The sequence below is a fragment of the Rattus norvegicus genome, chromosome 14, assembly GCF_021556685.1.
Source record: "Rattus norvegicus strain SHRSP/BbbUtx chromosome 14, alternate assembly SHRSP_T2T, whole genome shotgun sequence".
In the NCBI taxonomy this organism is placed as follows: Eukaryota; Metazoa; Chordata; class Mammalia; order Rodentia; family Muridae; genus Rattus; species Rattus norvegicus.
The window spans coordinates 90,567,353-90,589,231 of NC_141547.1; positions in this window are offsets into that span (position 1 = coordinate 90,567,353).

The window sequence follows — 21,879 nt, forward strand, 5'->3', positions numbered from 1 at the left end:
GAAATCATTGACTCAACTGTCAAAGATAATGTAAAGCGGAAAAAGCTACTGGTCCAAAACATACAGGAAATCCAGGACTCAATGAGAAGATCAAACCTAAGGATAATAGGTATAGAAGAGAGTGAAGACTCCCAGCTCAAAGGACCAGTAAATATCTTCAACAAAATCATAGAAGAAAACTTCCCTAACCTAAAAAAAGAGATACCCATAGGCATACAAGAAGCCTACAGAACTCCAAATAGACTGGACCAGAAAAGAAACACCTCCCGTCACATAATAGCCAAAACACAAAACGCACAAAATAAAGAAAGAATATTAAAAGCAGTAAGGGAAAAAGGTCAAGTAACATATAAGGGCAGACCTATCAGAATCACACCAGATTTCTCGCCAGAAACTATGAAGGCCAGAAGATCCTGGACAGATGTCATACAGACCCTAAGAGAACACAAATGCCAGCCCAGGTTACTGTATCCTGAAAAAAATCTCAATTAACATAGATGGAGAAACCAAGATATTCCATGACAAAACCAAATTTACACAATATCTTTCTACAAATCCAGCACTACAAAGGATAATAAATGGTAAAGCCCAACATAAGGAGGCAAGCTATACCCTAGAAGAAGCAAGAAACTAATTGTCTTGGCAACAAAACGAAGAGAATGAAAGCATAGAAACATAACCTCACATCCAAATATGAATATAGCGGGAAGCAATAATCACTATTCCTTAATATCTCTCAACATCAATGGCCTCAACTCCCCAATAAAAAGACATAGATTAACAAACTGGATACGCAACGAGGACCCTGCATTCTGCTGCCTACAGGAAACACACCTCAGAGACAAAGACAGACACTACCTCAGAGTGAAAGGCTGGAAAACAACTTTCCAAGCAAATGGTCAGAAGAAGCAAGCTGGAGTAGCCATTCTAATATCAAATAAAATCAATTTTCAACTAAAAGTCATCAAAAAAGATAAGGAAGGACACTTCATATTCATCAAAGGAAAAATCCACCAAGATGAACTCTCAATCCTAAATATCTATGCCCCAAGAACAAGGGCACCTACATACGTAAAAGAAACCTTACTAAAGCTCAAAACACACATTGCACCGCACACAATAATAGTGGGAGATTTCAACACCCCACTCTCATCAATGGACAGATCATGGAAACAGAAATTAAACAGTGATGTCGACAGACTAAGAGAAGTCATGAGCCAAATGGACTTAACAGATATTTATAGAACATTCTATCCTAAAGCAAAAGGATATACCTTCTTCTCAGCTCCTCATGGTACTTTCTCCAAAATTGACCATATAATTGGTCAAAAAACGGGCCTCAACAGGTACAGAAAGATAGAAATAATCCCATGTGTGCTATCAGACCACCACGGCCTAAAACTGGTCTTCAATAACAATAAGGGAAGAATGCCCACATATACATGGAAATTGAACAATGCTCTACTCAATGATAACCTGCTCAAGGAAGAAATAAAGAAAGAAATTAAAAACTTTTTAGAATTTAATGAAAATGAAGGTACAACATACCCAAACTTATGGGACACAATGAAAGCTGTGCTAAGAGGAAAACTCATAGCGCTGAGAGCCTGCAGAAAGAAACAGGAAAGAGCATATGTCAGCAGCTTGACAGCACACCTAAAAGCTCTAGAACAAAAAGAAGCAAATACACACAGGAGGAGTAGAAGGCAGGAAATAATCAAACTCAGAGCTGAAATCAACCAAGTAGAAACAAAAAGGACCATAGAAAGAATCAACAGAACCAAAAGTTGGTTCTTTGAGAAAATCAACAAGATAGATAAACCCTTAGCCAGACTAACGAGAGGACACAGAGGGTGCATCCAAATTAACAAAATCAGAAAGGAAAAGGGAGACATAACTACAGATTCAGAGGAAATTCAAAAAATCATCAGATCTTACTATAAAAACCTATATTCAACAAAACTTGAAAATCTTCAGGAAATGGACAATTTCCTAGACAGATACCAGGTACCGAAGTTAAATCAGGAACAGATAAACCAGTTAAACAACCCCATAACTCCTAACGAAATAGAAGCAGTCATTAAAGGTCTCCCAACCAAAAAGAGCCCAGGTCCAGACCGGTTTAGTGCAGAAGTCGATCAGACCTTGATAGAAGACCTCATACCAATATTACCCAAACTATTCCACAAAATTGAAACAGATGGAGCACTACCGAATACCTTCTACGAAGCCACAATTACTTTTATACCTAAACCACACAAAGACACAACAAAGAAAGAGAACTTCAGACCAATTTCCCTTATGAATATCGACGCAAAAATACTCAATAAAATTCTGGCAAACCGAATTCAAGAGCACATCAAAACAATCATCCACCATAATCAAGTAGGCTTCATCCCAGGCATGCAGGGATGGTTTAATATACGGAAAACCATCAACGTGATCCATTATATAAACAAACTGAAAGAACAAAACCACATTATCATTTCCTTAGATGCTGAGAAAGCATTTGACAAAATTCAACACCCCTTCATGATAAAAGTCCTGGAAAGAATAGGAATTCAAGGCCCATACCTAAACATAGTAAAAGCCATATACAGCAAACCAGTTGCTAACATTAAACTAAATGGAGAGAAACTTGAAGCAATCCCACTAAAATCAGGGACTAGACAAGGCTGCCCACTCTCTCCCTACTTATTCAATGTAGTTCTTGAAGTTCTAGCCAGAGCAGTCAGACAACAAAAGGAGATCAAGGGGATACAGATCGGAAAAGAAGAGGTCAAAATATCACTATTTGCAGATGATATGATAGTATATTTAAGTGATCCCAAAAGTTCCACCAGAGAACTACTAAAGCTGATAAACAACTTCAGCAAAGTGGCTGGGTATAAAATTAACTCAAATAAATCAGTAGCCTTCCTCTACACAAAAGAGAAACAAGCCGAGAAAGAAATTAGGGAAACGACACCCTTCATAATAGACCCAAATAATATAAAGTACCTCGGTGTGACTTTAACCAAGCAAGTAAAAGATCTGTACAATAAGAACTTCAAGACACTGAAGAAGGAAATTGAAGAAGACCTCAGAAGATGGAAAGATCTCCCATGCTCATGGATTGGCAGGATTAATATATTAAAAATGACCATTTTACCAAAAGCGATCTACAGATTCAATGCAATCCCCATCAAAATACCAATCCAATTCTTCAAAGAGTTAGACAGAACAATTTGCAAATTCATCTGGAATAACAAAAAACCCAGGATAGCTAAAAGTATCCTCAACAATAAAAGGACTTCAGGGGGAATCACTATCCCTGAACTCAAGCAGTATTACAGAGCAATAGTGATAAAAACTGCATGGTATTGGTACAGAGACAGACAGATAGACCAATGGAATAGAATTGAAGACCCAGAAATGAACCCACACACCTATGGTCACTTGATTTTTGACAAAGGAGCCAAAACCATCCAATGGAAAAAATAGCATTTTCAGCAAATGGTGCTGTTTCAACTGGAGGTCAACATGTAGAAGAATGCAGATCGATCCGTGCTTATCACCCCGTACAAAGCTTAAGTCCAAGTGGATCAAGGACCTCCACATCAAACCAGACACACTCAAACTAATAGAAGAAAAACTAGGGAAGCATCTGGAACACATGGGCACTGGAAAAAATTTCCTGAAAAAAACACCAATGGCTTATGCTCTAAGATCAAGAATCGACAAATGGGATCTCATAACACTGCAAAGCTTCTGTAAGGCAAAGGACACTGTGGTTAGGACAAAACGGCAACCAACAGATTGGGAAAAGATCTTTACCAATCCTACAACAGATAGAGGCCTTATATCCAAAATATACAAAGAACTCAAGAAGTTAGACCGCAGGGAGATAAATAACCCTATTAAAAAATGGGGTTCAGAGCTAAACAAAGAATTCACAGCTGAGGAATGCCGAATGGCTGAGAAACACCTAAAGAAATGTTCAACATCTTTAGTCATAAGGGAAATGCAAATCAAAACAACCCTGAGATTTCACCTCACACCAGTGAGAATGGCTAAGATCAAAAACTCAGGTGACAGCAGATGCTGGCGAGGATGTGGAGAAAGAGGAGCACTCCTCCATTGTTGGTGGGATTGCAGACTGGTAAAACCATTCTGGAAATCAGTCTGGAGGTTCCTCAGAAAATTGGACATTGAACTGCCTGAGGATCCAGCTATACCTCTCTTGGGCATATACCCAAAAGATGCCTCAACATATAAAAGAGACACGTGCTGCACTATGTTCATCGCAGCCTTATTTATAATAGCCAGAAACTGGAAAGAACCCAGATGCCCTTCAACAGAGGAATGGATACAGAAAATGTGGTACATCTACACAATGGAATATTACTCAGCTATCAAAAACAACGAGTTTATGAAATTCGTAGGCAAATGGTTGGAACTGGAAAATATCATCCTGAGTGAGCTAACCCAATCACAGAAAGACATACATGGTATGCACTCATTGATAAGTGGCTATTAGCCCAAATGCTTGAATTACCCTAGATCCCTAGAACAAACGAAACTCAAGACGGATGATCAAAATGTGAATGCTTCACTCCTTCTTTAAATGAGGAAAAAGAATACCCTTGGCAGGGAAGAGAGAGGCAAAGATTAAAACAGAGACTGAAGGAACACCCATTCAGAGCCTGCCCCACATGTGGCCCATACATATACAGCCACCCAATTAGACAAGATGGATGAAGCAAAGAAGTGCAGACCGACAGGAGCCGGATGTAGATCGCTCCTGAGAGACACAGCCAGAATATGGCAAATACAGAGGCGAATGCCAGCAGCAAACCACTGAACTGAGAATAGGACCCCCGTTGAAGGAATCAGAGAAAGAACTGGAAGAGCTTGAAGGGGCTCGAGACCCCATATGTACAACAATGCCAAGCAACCAGAGCTTCCAGGGACTAAGCCACTAACTAAAGACTATACATGGACTGACCCTGGACTCTGACCCCATAGGTAGCAATGAATATCCTAGTAAGAGCACCAGTGGAAGGGGAAGCCCTGGGTCCTGCTAAGACTGAACCCCCAGTGAACTAGACTGTGGGGGGAGGGCGGCAATGGGGGGAGGGTTGGGAGGGGAACACCCATAAGGAAGGGGACGGGGGAGGGGGATGTTTGCCCAGAAACCGGGAAAAGGAATAACACTCGAAATGTATATAAGAAATACTCAAGTTAATAAAAAAAAAAGAAATGTATCTATTTCTTCTATGTTTTCCAGTTTAGTGAAATACTGATTTCACTAAATTTTACTGATTTTTAAAGTGTGTCTTTATGATTACCTGAATTTCCTCTGTTCCTTGGGATGTCTCCCCTTTCATCTCTAATTTTATTAATTTTATCATTTTTCTCATACACTCTTTATAAATGCTATTTATTCTTTCTAAAAATTTCAAGTGTATCATTGCTATTAATGTGAAATTTGCCCCTTTTTTTAAATGTAGGTACTTACTGCTATGAACTTGACTCTTGGTATTGCCTTCATTGAATAAGCATATTTTTTTGTTGAGTCTCTGTTTTTCTTAAAGAATTTTAATTTCCATGTTGAATTTTGTATTAAATAAATTTTCATTCACTAGTTAATTGGTCTATGAGTTTGTATTTTTCCATTTCTATTATTGTTGATATCCACCCTCCGAAACATTACAGGCTATACTGTCAATGCTACTTGTTATCATCTACAACATGTTGAGATCCTGTGGCTGAAGACACCATTTAATTTTGTCATAGAATATGGGAAAGTTGAGATGGTGCCAGACTAAAAGCTTTACCCTACTGAATAGTGTTCACAGTCCTAAAAGGTACTATACACATTTGATAGTTTGTATATGGTTGGCCAAGGGAGTGGCACTATTAGGGAGTGTAGCCTTGTTGGAATAGGTATGTCACTGTGGACTTTAATACCCTTGTCCTAGCTACCTGGAAGTCAGTATCTTCCTAGCAGCCTCCAGATAAAGATGTAGGACTCCCAACTCCTCCTGCACCATGCCTCCCTGGATGCTGCTGTGCTCCCACCTTCATGATAATGGACTGAAATCTCTGAAACTATAAGCCAGCCCCAATTAAATGTTGTCCTTATAAGAGTCGCCTTGGTCATGGTGTCTGTTCATAGCAGTAAAACCCTAAGACAACTCACTACCAAAGGACAGAGTAATCAATCTCACCCAGCTAAGAATCTGTGACCAGCAACACCACCAGTATATCTTGCAACCTGTGTGCAAGATATATTGGTGGAATAGTGGCACAAATGTTATTGGAGAAATCCACCATCTTTTGATTGGATTTATCACTCATTACATGAGATAGAACCCACACTTGACACTGTTAATGAGGGCCAAACCTCTAAAAGTAGGTTAGTCATGTGCTCTAGGGGAAAATCTACTATTATTCTGCTAAGTGAGCATAGCAATAAAACAGCTCTTAATGGTGTATTTATTGTTACATCTATAAGTTATAACATTATTCAACCCTTGTCAGAGAAACTTCTTGGAATAGATGTTAATTAACAAAGAGGCATACATATATATCCACTCTCCTCAAAGCCTAGTGATTTATGTGGAAGAGGAGGAAGAAAGAATGTAAGAGTCAGATGTTGTGGATGACTCCAAGAAAAATGTCTTCCAGACACTCGGGCTGATACACACATGAACTCATAGAAAGAGTTATACTGTGTACAAGATCAGCACAAATTCAAGACAGACAAAATTCCAGCATAGAGAAGGGAAAATAGGCACAAAGTCACAGACCTAAAAGAAACTCTTTGCAATTGATACTTCCTTGGAAAAGGAAAATCAGTTTTCTCCAATGGAATACCACTGGTTATATCAGCCATGCTCGAGAGCAGGACTCATGCTCAAAAATAGTTGACCAACACAAAATTTATTCCGGGGTGTGTATGTGTGTGTGTGTGTGTGTGTGTGTGTGTGTGTGTGTGTGTGTGTGTGTGTGTGTGTACTTTCTTTGTTTTGGCTTGGTGAGGATTTTTATTTGTTTATTTTGTTTTTTAACTTTGGGGCTTTTTTCTTTTTTCTTGGTTTATTTTTTATGTGTATTTAGAAGATAAAGGACATTAAGGATTCACCTTATCAAAGAGTGAGTAGGGAAGTAAAGACAGGGATCTGAGAGAACTTAGGGGAAGGGAAAATATGATAAGAATATGGCTGGCCAACATGACCCTAGCCTGGATCCATAGGACCCAGGTGGACAGAGCACCCCAGAAATCCCCCTGCCCCACCCAGTGCCACAGAGCCTGGGTCAGCAGACCATGCTTGAGATGACACCTGTCTGGTGCCACACAGCACATTTGGGGCATAACACTGTAAATGTCAATATTGTGTTTATTTCCTCTAATGAAGGAATGATATGAGAGCTATACCCAAGCTGTGTGAATACATGGTTTGAGCTGAGCCCAGAATATTTCTAACTATCCCTATGCCTATGCCCAGAAGCTTCTAACCTCTATATAATCTAATTTTCTACAAGCCCAGATCTTGAAGGCTTCAGCTTCCAGCCTCCTGTCTGCAAACCTAAGCCTAGAATCTTTCAGCTTCCAAGACTTACTGTTGAATAAACTCATTATTTCTATCTATTTCTGAATTCTGGCTGGCTGGTTCAACTCAGCTGTTTTGGCTCAAACTCCTCTCCAGGCTGACTGATTCAAATTGGCTTCTCTTGGCTTTTGACTGGATTGCTCTGCTTGGAAAAACTATCCACTCTATGAACTAAAGTGCTCCAAACTGCACTGAACTAAATTGAGATCAACTGAACTGCACTAAACTGAACTGAACTGAACTGAACTGAACTGAACTGAACTGAACTGAACTGAACTGAACTGAACTGAACGGAATTCAATTCTCTCTCTCTCATCTAAGTAGCCTCTATTTCCTGTCTGTTCCCTCAACAGTTGGGCATACCCTGTCTCTGACTCATTCTGCTAAACCTTTCTCTGTCTGGCCTCAATTAGACAGCACTGTTTGGGATTAAAGGTATCTACTAAAGGTATGTCTGTATTCAGCCATATCATATCCTTGGACGTAATCCCTTGCCAGAGTTGTCATGTTGCTGGATTAGCATTCCTCTACATAGCACTCCTGAGACAACCCCAGATACACCGAGGCCCCAGTTGACACTAAGATGAACAAGAAAGTAGTAGAAAGTTGGAAGAGAAAGAATACCAGAAAGGTATATGCACAATGAAGAGAAGCAGAACTAGATACTTGAGAATAGTAATGAACAGCCTGATGTGAGTAGCCAGCAATGATAGCTAAGGCTATGGCCTATGCTGCTGACAAGGGTCATGTCTGGGTCCATGGCCCTGCAGCAGAGGCTACCAAAGGCTAGGCAGATATCCCTAGTCTTGGATGTCACCTAGGGACATGATGATATCTGAGGGCTGTACAAAGTGTTGTGGGAAAGTTGGTCCTGAAGGCAGGATAGCTGTCCCTGCCCCTCATTAGTTGCCACATTCAAGAGGGAGGGAAAAAATGGGTGGACCATAACATGGGAGAGAGGTTAGAAGATGATAGAGGAAAAGAGATGGAGATGGAGAAATAAATCATACTATATGGGTTATTTGAAAAACCCATAAGGAAACATACTATCTATAAGATCACTTTAAAATATGGTATGTGTATGGAATTATGCTATGTGGGGTGATAATGTTTCCCTAGGAGCCATAGGGTATTTAACATCCCACACACAGGCACTGGACAATTTCCTTCCATCTGTTAGTCAAGAGAGTTTAAGACATTCCTTAAATAATATAGACTATAGCACTTGGATAGAACTTGAAAGTAAGAATCTGTTGCTGATGAGAGCATATACTAGGGACATAGGATTTGGTGGACTCAAGTTTGCACTGACATAGAAGCCTCCTCCCTGAGAGACAGCTCTTATAGTATTAGAAGGTATGTATAATCTGCTAAAGAAGGAAAGTAATCAATAGTCCTATACAGCCATAAGCTTGTGAACTACAGTGTAACGGCCTAATATCGCCAATGGTGCAGTGATACCACATATATCTTGGGGAAAACCAACAGCTGTCTACTTTTACCTCTCAATAGAGAGGAATTCGTGCCTGGTACTGTAACTACAAGCAAGAATCTATGTCTGGAGATAAGAAATCCTAGAGGAGAATCTGCAACTTCCATTTTTCATAAATTAACGTAGCTCCAACTGCATGCTAAATATTTATGCTTATATTAATAAATGAGTATATTCCTTACCTATCCTCAAAGAAGCTTCCTTTTGCAGCAGATAGAGAGGCTACTAAAGAGATCCTCAACTGTCCAACATTCGGAGAATAACTGACTGCCTACAACTGGTACATTTACAACATGACCTTCCCATTTAAGGCTCAAAGACATCACGAAAAATGAGGCAGAAAGACTGTAAGAGCTAGACAACTGGGGTGTTTGCTGCTAGTGTCTTCTAGACACTATGACAAGGATTATGTGCCACCAAAAACTCAAAAATCTTGCTGCCTTCACAAGACCAACACAATGACCACACCAGCCAACACACCATCCTAGATAGAAGAACATTTCAGAAGCCCTTACCTATAGATGAAGAACTACAGGCAAATCAATGTCTGCTGAGGGAGGGAGAATAGGTATCTCCCTGTTAGGTTATCCTTGATAGGTTATCCAGTCTTACATGATCTAAACACATGTACATATAGGCAACAGTATCTAGACTTTGAAAGTGTATGTGCACACATTATATATTCATATATATGTACATGCATACTTATGTGACACTCCAACATATCTTCAGCCACTCTCATTCTTCTTATTCCACTGGATCATATTTCTGCCAGAAATATAGTCCCTGATGATAATTTTTTTTAAAAAACTAAATAATGCAGATGCATCATTACCCATCAATTCAAGCAAGGTAACACCAAACCACACAAACCCGATCTAGAACAAAAGCTAAGATTTTCACCGAGCTAATAGACAAAGTATTCCTAAATGGAGTACTGATAAGCTATAGAAAAAAGAATTCCCACTAAAATCCAAACGTGCACAATTTCATAACACCGGCTTGTAATTGTGGGGGGCTCTGTGACAGCCTGGCCTCAGGGATAAAGCTCCTAGGTATGAAGCCGCCTCTATCTCTGTAATCCCACACAGTAATAGCTATAATAAGGGGCTTAGTTGCTTGTCACTTTGGCTCAAGCGTCTTGGCACTTAATGTTAGCAAGGAACTGTTTCCATAAGAACCCAAACACCTGCCCCAAAAGAAAAGGCTGTTACCTAAATTGGCGAAAGATTACTTAATGTAAAACATGAACAACTTTATGACAACATGGGTTTTAAAAGTTGTTTAATCTAGATGTTGAATCACGGGTATGCATAGTTGCATATAAAAATGTGGTATCAAATATTTAGGTAAGTAATGGAATAATTCAGGATCCAGCACTAAGGAAGTAATAGGATTTTGCAATCAGAGCTCAGAGTCTAAAGTCCAATACAAGATAGGAATCCCAGACTAGCATCATTTAAGGGCTAGCCTAGAAAATGTTTTATCTTCCTGGGCTTTTCTTTGTCAAATCCTTATCCTACCTTTGGTTCCAATTCAATGACTGGATTATGTATAGCACGTGGGCCACAGATTGCACTCACCCAGACACACTTTCTTATAAAAATGCATCCTGACCTTTTTTAAACAAATACTTGAAAATGGGAGAGAACTAATGCTTTTGGCTCCCCAGTAACAAAATGTACAAACAGAAACTTTCTCTGGAAAATAGATTTCTAAACACATTATTGGTATGGAAGCAAGCAGAAAGCTTGGCAGAGTGCCTTGGCTTGTAGTCCTGCAATTCAGAAGGATGAAGCAGGAGGATTCTGGGCTTGGAGCTAACTTGGGCTACATAGTAAGGCTCTGTTTCAACGACAACAAAAAAGTGAAAGAAGCTTGTTCCTTTTTTTTTCCCCTATGATCCATAGGATATATATTCAAAACAGCTAGGATGGTGTTCAGAAATCCAGATTGGGTTGGATTTCGGAATTCTCAAAGAATGAGTATAGATCGGCAGTTCTTAACCTGTGGGATGAGACCCTTTTGGGAGTTGAGCAACCCTTGCACAGGGGTCACCTAAGACCATCAGAAAACAGATATTTACACTATGATTTATAACAACAGCAAAATTACAGTTATGGAGTAGCAATGAAAATAACTTTATGGTTGGGGGTCACCACAACATGAGGAACTGTATTAAAGGGTTGCAGCGTTACGGAAGATTGAGAACCACAAGGTGTCAACCATTATGAAGAGACTGCATAATCAAGAACACAGTACAAGTTGAGACTAGTGGGACCTACATACAAGCTGCATCCAGAGGCATGAAAGCACACATAGCAGTGGTCAAATTGATGGTAGGAGTCATGGAGACTCATCAAGAACTTCAGCCCACGATGACCCCAGTGGTGAGAGCACTAACCTGCTTTATCATTTCAAATCAAGTAAGATTTCATCTCAAGCAGCAGAGAAAATGTACAAACAAGTCACCTGCATCACTGTCTGTAGCAGCACTCTGGCTTTGGGAGCTGGGAGAGCCTGCAACCCCAAGTTTGGTTCCCCCATCCCTCATGCACTTTGGGTTCATCTCTCTTGATCCCCCAGGCCCCAGACAGTACTAGGCTGAAACATAAACAATAAGCAATACTGGGTAGGTTTAGCCTATATTAAAAAATACAATTTTGTGTGGTTCACTTAGTTCTTAACATGTATGAATGGTTAGGGTAGTGATACCATAAATTAGCTTCAAATATATGATTGACTTCATTCACCTATGTTAGAAAATTGGCAGAAAGTTAGAAGTGAGAAAGTTCCAGAAGAAGGCCTAATTTTATGGGAGTAGAACACCAATGCTTGCTATGGTTTGGACATTCAATATTCACCAAAGGCTCATGCAAAAGGCTCGGTCAACAATTTGTGGTGCCAGTCAAACACTGGAGAGAAGTTGGGGATGCTTATAGAAGAGTTGGGGGGCAGGATTGAAGGCCCTGAAGGGGATAGAAATTCCACAGGAAAACCAACAAGCCAACTAACTTGGACCCCTGGGAGCTCTCAGAGACTGAACCACCAATCGAAGAGCATACACAGGCTGGACGGAAACCGCTACACATGTGTAACAGGTATGCAGCTCATTCTCTGTGTGCATCTGGAATAACTGGAGCAGGGACTGTCCCTAAGACTGTTGCCTGCTTGTGGAATGTTCCCCAACAGGACTGACTTGTCTGGTCTCAGCGGGAGAGGATACACCTAACCCTGCATGAGACTTGAGATTGGAGAGGTTGGGGAGATACCCAGGGAGGCCCACCCTTTCAGAGGAGAAAGGAAGGGGGTAAGAGAGGGGGTAAGGGAGGGACTCTGTGAGGGGGGACCGGGAGGGGGCAGTGTTTGATATGTTAATTAATTAATTAATTAATTAATTAAAAGAAACAAATTGTGGTGATATTGGAAAGTGGTAGAGGTGGGGCCTGGGGAAAGTCGGATCATGTATTCACCAAAGAGATGCTTGACCTCCAATCTTTTTCTCTGATCTTTGCTTCCCACTGCCACGAGATGACTTCCTCTGTCACAACTCCCACTGCCACTGTGTAGATAATAGCACTATCGCAGACCCAAAGCAACTGAAACCATAAGCCAAAACAGTCTCCCTACTCCAGCATGACTTCCCCAGATATCTTTTCCCAAGGCCATGAAGTCCAATGGCAGACTCACACAATGCTTCAAAATTAGAGCACTCCAAATATGGCATCCCAATCTACACACACACACACACACACACACACACACACACACACACACACACACACATATACACACTATTAATATACTCTTCACCCTAATGCTGGAAACACAATAATTTAACAGCTTTTGAGTTATATGGCTATAATGGTTTCCTTCCCACATTCCGAAAAAGGAACTGACAGTTTGGCTTGACAGTAAACAGAGGGTCGACAGGGACTCTCAGGAAGGCTTCGGACTCTTCACCACAGCCCTTTCCCATTGCACCACACCACACCACCATGCCTACTGACATGGCAGAAAAGCACAGGTCCCCAGATCTAAAGAAAAGTAAGCACCTGGTGCTCTCAGAGGAGGGAGGCTGGCTTCTTTGCAAACTGAGGGTGGAGGGCACAAGGGGGGGAGGAAGGGGAGGGATTCCCATCTCTTGTCCCAGTGGGTGGTAAGTACCAAATATTTTTTTATCTAGAACAAAGGTTTCTAACTTCAGGGGATTCCTTTTTTTTTATAATTTATTCACTTTACACCCTACTCACTCACTCCCCTCCCAGTCACCCCCTCCCCCAATCCTTCCCTGCTTGTCCCCTGAGCAGGTGAGGGCCCCAATCCAGGGGATTCTTAACAACCAGTTAACTTATCTAAGTTGCTATTAACTTATTAACTCCTTAGAAAAGAGTACCTTGCACCATTATTTAGGGCAAGGAACCAGGATTTGGGTTTCAGGCTGGCACTTCTTAGAATTAATTTCCTACTTTCAGCCAAAGGTTACCTTCCCCATTTTGTTCTTTTCATCATGCATGATTGCACATGCTGACCTTTCTAAACTGGGGAGCCAGAAGGGGAAAGCCACATACTTAAGCACTTGAGCATCACTGTGCATGGGTGAAAGTATAGTTTGCATCAAAATAAACATGTCTGTCCTGCCTTGCTGTTTGTCTGGAACCATGCTCTCACCAAATAAGGAAGTAGATTGGTTATCATCCTGGGTGCTTCAGGTTTTCTGGAGTCATTTTGCAGACATCTTTGGCTCTTATGGAGGGTTTAGAGTTCATGTATTCACCCAGGACTTGGAAGAAGGTTAACCAGTGTAAGACCCAACACTCTGATTCTTTTTGATAACGATACATTGTTGATCATTTCTTCAACTTGTTTATTTCAAGGGAGAAAATAATGATCACTACACACACACACACACACACACACACACACACATAACATACACATATACACATATACACATATACACAACATACACACACACCACAACACACATACACACACCACACACACATACATACATACATAACATACACACACAACATACACATATACACATATACACAACATACACACACACAGAACATACACATATACAACACACACACACACATAACATACACACACAACATACACATATACACATATACACAACATATACACACACCACAACACACATACACACACCACACACACATACATACATACATAACATACACACACAACATACACATATACACATATACGCAACATACACACACACCACAACACACATACACACATATACACAACATACACACATACACACATATACACAACATACACACACACAGAACATACACATATACAACACACACACACACACACACACACACACACACACACCTTGTAACCTACATCTTCCTTACCTTCTCTTATCCAGCCAGGACCTAGACTTTGTTGTTTTATGTCTTTTAGTTATTGGTAACTTCGCCTTTGTGTATTTTGTTAAATCCTTAAAATTCTATTAAAATTACTCAGTGCAGGCTGACAGGAACTGGATGTAGATCTCTCCTGAGAAACACAGCCAGAATATGGCAAATACAGAGGCGAATGCCAGCAGCAAACCACTGAACTGAGAACGGGACCCCCGTTGAAGGAATCAGAGAAAGGACTGGAAGAGCTTGAAGGGGCTCGAGACCCCATATGAACAACAATGCCAAGCAACCAGAGCTTCCAGGGACTAAGCCACTACCTAAAGACTATACATGGACTGACCCTGGACTCTGACCTCATAGGTAGCAATGAATATCCTAGTAAGATCACCAGTGGAAGGGGAAGCCCTTGGTCCTGCCAAGGCTGGACCTTCAGTGAACCGGTTTCTTGGGGAGAGGGCTGTAATGGGGGGAGGATGGGGAGGGGAAGCCCATATAAAAGGGGAGGAGGAAGGGTTAGGGGGATGTTGGCCTGGAAACAGGGAAAGGGAATAACATTTGAAATGTAAATAAGAAATACCCAATTTAATAAATATGGGAAAAATATTCTTTTTAGAGGAAAAAGCAAAACAAAAAACAAATATCCCCTATTTAGCAGTGTCCCTCTCTCTCTCTCTCTCTCTCTCTCTCTCTCTCTCTCTCTCTCTCTCTCTCTAAATCTTCAGTAGCCTCTTGGGCTTTAAAAGAAGCAAGTCCTGCTCGAAAATGTAAATATAGATCCCTCACTGGCTCCAGACAGAGACTTACTTTGTGGCTGCATTTTACAGATTACCAAAGGCAGATGATCATTCAGCATTACTCAAGATCTCAAATTACCCAGTTATACATCCAATCACTCATGCTCAAAATCAAAGCAAGACTTACAAGGAAGGAAACGTAGTCTATTTTCTTCATTCCTGGATGCCATCGATTATGAAACTATCATAGGTTTAAAAACAATTGCAAAAGGGCCACTGAGACGGCTCTAGGTTAAAACACAAGCCCAGCCATCAGACTTCAATCCCCAGCACCCACAGTTAAAAAGAGGTGGCATTGAAAATTGTCCTGTGACCTCCACATGTACACTGTGGTGTGCGCTTACTCTTACATGCAATGGCTGGCAGGTGTGGTGTGTCACACAACTTTAAGTTCGGGAATCAGGAGGCAGTGACAGCTTGATCTCTGTGAGCTGGAAACCATAGCAAGTTCCGGGCCAGGACCATATAGTGAGGTCTTTGCTTGTGTGTGTGTGTGTGTGTGTGTGTGTGTGTGTGTGTGTGTGTGTGTGTGTGTGAGTGTGTGCGTGCGTGTATGTATCTCACATACACAGTACAAGCCATGTAATATTAGTGTTTAGCATCTAAGAAAACATGTGTCTTCCCCTGAGAAAGCCAAGGATTTGTTTATTTTTAATCTCCGGGCTGTGTCATTGCTACATCATGTGTACTTCACCTTCTCCTTTTCGTAAAGTGGCCAAATATATGCTGAAATTCTACAGCATGAACCAGGCACCCTGTGAAGTGATCATCTGTAAAAGAGCACAGAAATAAAGGTAGTAGAAAGGAGAACAAAGAAAACCTATTAACCAAGACTATTTTTCCCTGATAGAAAAACTGCAATATTACAGCTTCGCAGGAGTTGGTGTTATAGGGCTTAAGGGTCAGAAGACACCAGTGGCAAAAAGATTTTCTACATCAAAGAAGACTAGTTGACAGAGTCTTAGGGGAGAAACCAATCACCCAAGGATTGTCTGATGGCCAAGAGGGCACTCCATACTGAAAAATAGGAAGGCATCGTTTGGATCCTAACAGTGGAGAACCCAAAGGAGAAAGAAACAAGTCATGTGGTAGGGAGGATTTCAAAAGAATTATCACAGGGTTAGTATGAGTATGTCTTTGCTCAGAGAATTATCTATGAGATAACAATCGTCTGCAGGAACTGCCTTACTTAATACTATCTTTCCTTACCTTAGCCTCTGGAAGTTCCTTAACAGTCTTATACTAGAAGAATTAATATCATCACCTTTGTCTCCATGTGCTCATGTTTTTGGTCATTAACCCTTGCTAACCTAGTGCTTATATATCACACATCACTGAATGCACCTTCCAATTCGACAGTGGAAAAGTCACGTGTTAAGCCATTTTTCTCTTTTTTAATTCTTACTGGGGCTGTTCTGATCATGTTCTAGCATGCTGTCCTTTCTCCAAAATCTTTATCTCTTTAAGAAGCTCTCACTTCATGTGAATGGTTGGCTATACCAGTGAACTAAATATTCAACAGAGCCTTGAAACAGCATTCTTCCACTAAGACAAAATCAGCCATCTTTTTTGGTGAAGGGTATTTCTAATTTTGACATGTCATTGAGCAAAAGGAATTCAGCAACTAAATTTACCTTGAAGTTAGTTATCTCTTGAGAGTTGAACTTGCAACTCTAGTAAGCTACTTGCAGCTGGCATGGTGCTAACCCAAGACCTGTGAGTGGTTCTGGTGAAGAAACCCGGGAGTTGCTGTTGGGAGATTTAGCAGTATAGACAAACCAGTATTTGGAATATCTATAGTTGTTTTTAAGTTTCTTGAGGTATTTCCCATCTAGAAAATAACACACACAGTTCATAAGAATTTGAAATGAAACAACAGAAAATATATTAAATGATTTGTACTACTATCTCTCAGAAACCTATAATACATTCTTTTATAATCTCTCTCTACTGTAGATGTATTTTTGTAATTAGAATGTGTGTGTGTGTGTGTGTGTGTGTGTGTGTGTGTGTGTTGTATTAGTCAGGGTTCTCTAAAGAAACAGACTGATAGAATGAATAAATACATATAAATAGGATTTATTAGAGTGGCTTACAAGTTATTATCTGACTATTCCAACAATGGTTGTCTCCCAATAGAAGGTCCAAGAATCCAATAGCTGTTCAGTCCCTGAGACTGGATGTGTCTCTCACCTGCTCCTTGGTAGACATAGGAATCCTGAAGAAGTGGGCTCTAATGCCAGTGAAGGAATGAACCTGCCATCTATCGAGAGCAAAGGCAAGCAGGCAAAGAGCAAAAGCTTTCTTTTGCATGTCCTTTATATATAGGCTTCCAGCAGAAAGTGCAGCCCTGATTAAAGGTGGATTTCACACTTCAAAAGATCCAGATTTAGGACGGGTCTTTCAAATGATTCAACAAAAAAGAAAATCTGTCATGGGAGGATCGATCCACTTGGGTTTTAGTTAATTTCAGATGTAGTTGACAACCAAGAATAACCTTCATGTATGTACATTCGGTATTTGAGGATGATCGATTCTAGAACTTCCTTCAGGGTCTCAAAACCAACATTCACACACCTTACATATCAGCATACACACTGTTTGCATATGATCAGTCCCGGGATGCATTAAGTCAGCTGTAGATCATTTAAAATAGGTTTGTACTTTATTCCCTTGGCAAGGACTCAGCACAGTAAGGGTCGTAATAGCAAGTACAAACCTTGATTTTTAACATTTTCTGGATTGTTTAACCTAGACAGCGTTGATCCTCAGTTGTTTTAATCTGTTAAAGTAGCACCTGCAGGTATAAAGAGACGGCTATGTTTATAGTCATCATTTTGCTCCTGAATTTAACCCAGTATTTAGCAATAATAAGTTAACAAAAATAGTAGTTTAAAAGTTCATAATGGAATTATTTTAAAATAAAAGACGGAGAGAGGTTTTTTTTCTTTTAAAAAAAAGGGGGGAAAAGAAAGACTGGAGAAATGACTCAACAGTTAAGAGGATTTGCTCCTCTTGCAAAGGACCAGGGTTTGGTTCCCAGCACCCACATCTGTCAGGTCACAGCCACCTATAACTCTATTTCCAGAATATTTAGCATCCTTTTCTGTTTTCTGTGAGTACCAGAATTCATACAGTACAAATACATATATGTAGAGACACACACACACACACACACACACACACACAAACACACAGACAGTATATATATATATATATATATATATATATTGTGGGTACATAAATGAAGGGGATTCACATACATGAAATAATAAAAATAATTAAATAGATTTATTTTAAAAATAAATTTAAATTTTGATAAAGGCTGGTGAACAAGCTGGCTATATCCTTTTGATGTCACACCTGGGCTATTATATTACAAATTTTTACATCCATTGTCCTTTCTAAAACAAACATCAAGAAAAAAAAAAAATATATATATATATATATATGAGCTCAGGGGGTTCCCATATGTTTTGAAGCTGTGAATTCAGTGTTATCTTTCCTATGTGAGAACCAAACACTCACTCTTAAGTATTGAGGCAAAATTGCCTCATTCTACCAATGACAACTAGACTATAGGGTATGACCTGAGGCAGAACCCCATTCTAGCCACCGTCCCATCCTCTGTAATCTCAGGATGATCAGGTAACTAAGGAAGCATGCTTTTGGAATTCAGATCTTCACCTTCCAATGGCTATTCTGTATTTTTCTGAATTTAAAAATACATTGAGTCAAAGGAAAGACATTAGCCTTTTCTTGGAGAAAAATAAACTTCCGGGAGACACTCCTTGTGTTTTCTTCATCATATGTTGTCTACCCAAGGAAAGGTAAACCCTTTATCTAGTGTTTTAACAGCATTACTGTTGCTATACTAAACAAAATCAACATAAGGGAAGAACTTAATTTATCTCAAAACTATAGTTCATCATGGTAGAAAAATCCTGGCAGGAGGAACTTGTCTCATCTGCTGTCCAAACACAGAGAACCTGGGAAATTTGTGCTCAACTAACTGTTTTTTCTTTCTTTCTGTTTTGCTTTTCTTTTCTCTGCAGTTCAAGACCCAAGCCCCTTGAATTATAATACTTTCTCCATTATAGAGTAGGCTTCCCACTTTAATTAGCATAACCAAGACAAGCCCACACTGGCATGCCTAGAGACTAACTTAATCTAAATAATTCCTGGAAGGTGTGCCTGGATAGTTGACAATCAACTAAGCATCGCACACATTTCTTTCTGCCACATAAGAACATCCCAAAGAGTTTGGGGGACTGTTTGACGTATTTTATATAGCAATTTACATATCCAAATAAGTATTGGATCATCAAAGATACACTTTGACTATTCACTCTTAGTATTGGAGGAAGTCCTGTGTACCTGGTCAAATGTGCATCTATTTAATGCTAGCTCCTAAAAGCTTTTATTTTATGTATATAAGTACACTGTCCTTGTCTTCGGATACACCAGAAGAGGGCATCAAATCCCATTACAGATGGTTGTGAGCCACCATGTGGTTGCTGGGATTTGAACTCAGGACCTCTGGAAGAACAGCCAGTGCTCTTAACCACTGAGCCTTCTCTCCAGCCTTCCTAAAAGCTTTTGTAACTTCAAAACCTATACTTCATTAAGTTCAAAAATCTAAGAGAAATGGATAAATTTCTGGATTCATCCAAATCACCAAAGTTAATCCAAGAAGAGATGAACAATTTAAACAAACCCATAACAATTAAAGACATCAAAATAGTAATAAAAGGCTGCAGACACACACACACACACACACACACACACACGTACACACAAAACAAAACAAACAAACAAACCCGCTGCACAGACCTAGTTGGATTCACAATATAAATTCTACCAGACTTTCAAAGATCTACAACCAGTATTTCCTAAATTACTTTTAAAAATAGGAAAAGGAGCACTTCAAACTCACACAAAACCAGTATTTACTATAAACGACAGAGACACAACAAAAATTATAGCATTAGGCTAAAATCCCTCATGAACAAAAATCCTCAATAAAATACTGGCAGCACCACAATCCAGTTGGATTTATCCTGGAGATAGACACATAGACAATAAATGTAATAAATCATATAAACAGGTTTAAAAAATTCAGGCCCAGGTATAAGATTTCAGATTTTGGCTCATTGAAGCACCTGTCCATGGCCAAGGGAGACAGGTGCACTATGGTTTTAACCTAAAAATTAAATGGTAGCTAAATATCTTTTCTCCACCTATGAAGAAGTCATGTGGGAAGGACATGCTCACTTTTAGCTGCTTCAATAAGTATCAAAGGGTGTGAAATCAGATTGCGGGTTCATCATTCTGGAGACCAACCTTAGAGGCTACAGCAAACAGCCCAGGAGATCTCCAAAGGCTAGTGTGAGTCCTGAAGAGATCCTAATGGACTGAGATTTGGACATTTCAAAATCATTTCCAGATACCAATCAAGGACTTCTCCCTACATTTGACAGTTGTGGTCTTTTCCATAGGACCTTTGCAGCAGCCCCTCAAAATTACTACAAATGATACCCCCAAACTCAGCCTGAAGCAACCAGATTATTCATCGCTCACTCCCATAATGTCAGTTAAGGTTACTCTCAGAGGGAGGAGAATAAGAACAGGAGGTAGAAACTGGCTAAGCAGTTCAGGGTGAAAAGAACCCAAGGGGAAATAACCAATTTCTTTCTTGACTTAGGCCAAGAAACATCCATGAGACTCTTGTCAGCTTCATCTTTGCCAGAGGCCACAGATGCCAAAAGCATTTAAGAGAGCTAATTTCTAATCTGGCTCCTAAATGCTTCTTTGGGGAGGCAGAATGTGAAAGTAGTTAAAGTAGCCTTTTAGGAGAAAATGCTGCCTCCTTGACAAGAGAATAGATTCTCTGGCTTACCTACAGACCTGCATTTCAATGGGGCATGGTCAATCTCCTGGCCAAGGGGCCACCCGTAGGAGTCTGGGCTCACCTTAGACCGCAATAATAAAATAGAAGAAATAATTTCTGTAGTAGGGATCTAACCCAGGCTTATTGAGTCAACTGTTACTAAACAGGTACCTCTTTCCTATTGCAATTTCTTACTCTAAGATAAGACAGACAAAGAGTGAGCAACTCACTGAGTTTGGGGGAAAAAGTGTTTGAAAAAAAAGAGGAGGGATTTGTAAGAAATAATATGAGACTTTTCTATCAAATACTATAAAACTTGTGCTTAGAACAAGGAATTCCAATCTTTCTATCCTCCCTACCCCCAACATACACATGTTGTAAGACTTTAATGTAAATGTTTTAACCCCCACCCATACCTATTAAAACCTTTGTTTATACACAGGTCCACTACCGTATTCCAGGAATCTGATCGCCTGGAGCAGTGACCTCGTTCGACTTGGAGCAGTGACCCCCTTCACTTCCTTCATTTCCTGTGTGGCAGTTCTTTTCAGACTGGGCAATTAAATTAGGACTGTGAGGTCAGACTCCACCCAATGGGGGAAGACACAGTAACCACTTCGTTAGAATATAAACCAAATGCACTTCCTGTCTCTAGCTCTATAGTTCAATCTTCCAAGCATACCCTCTTGAACAA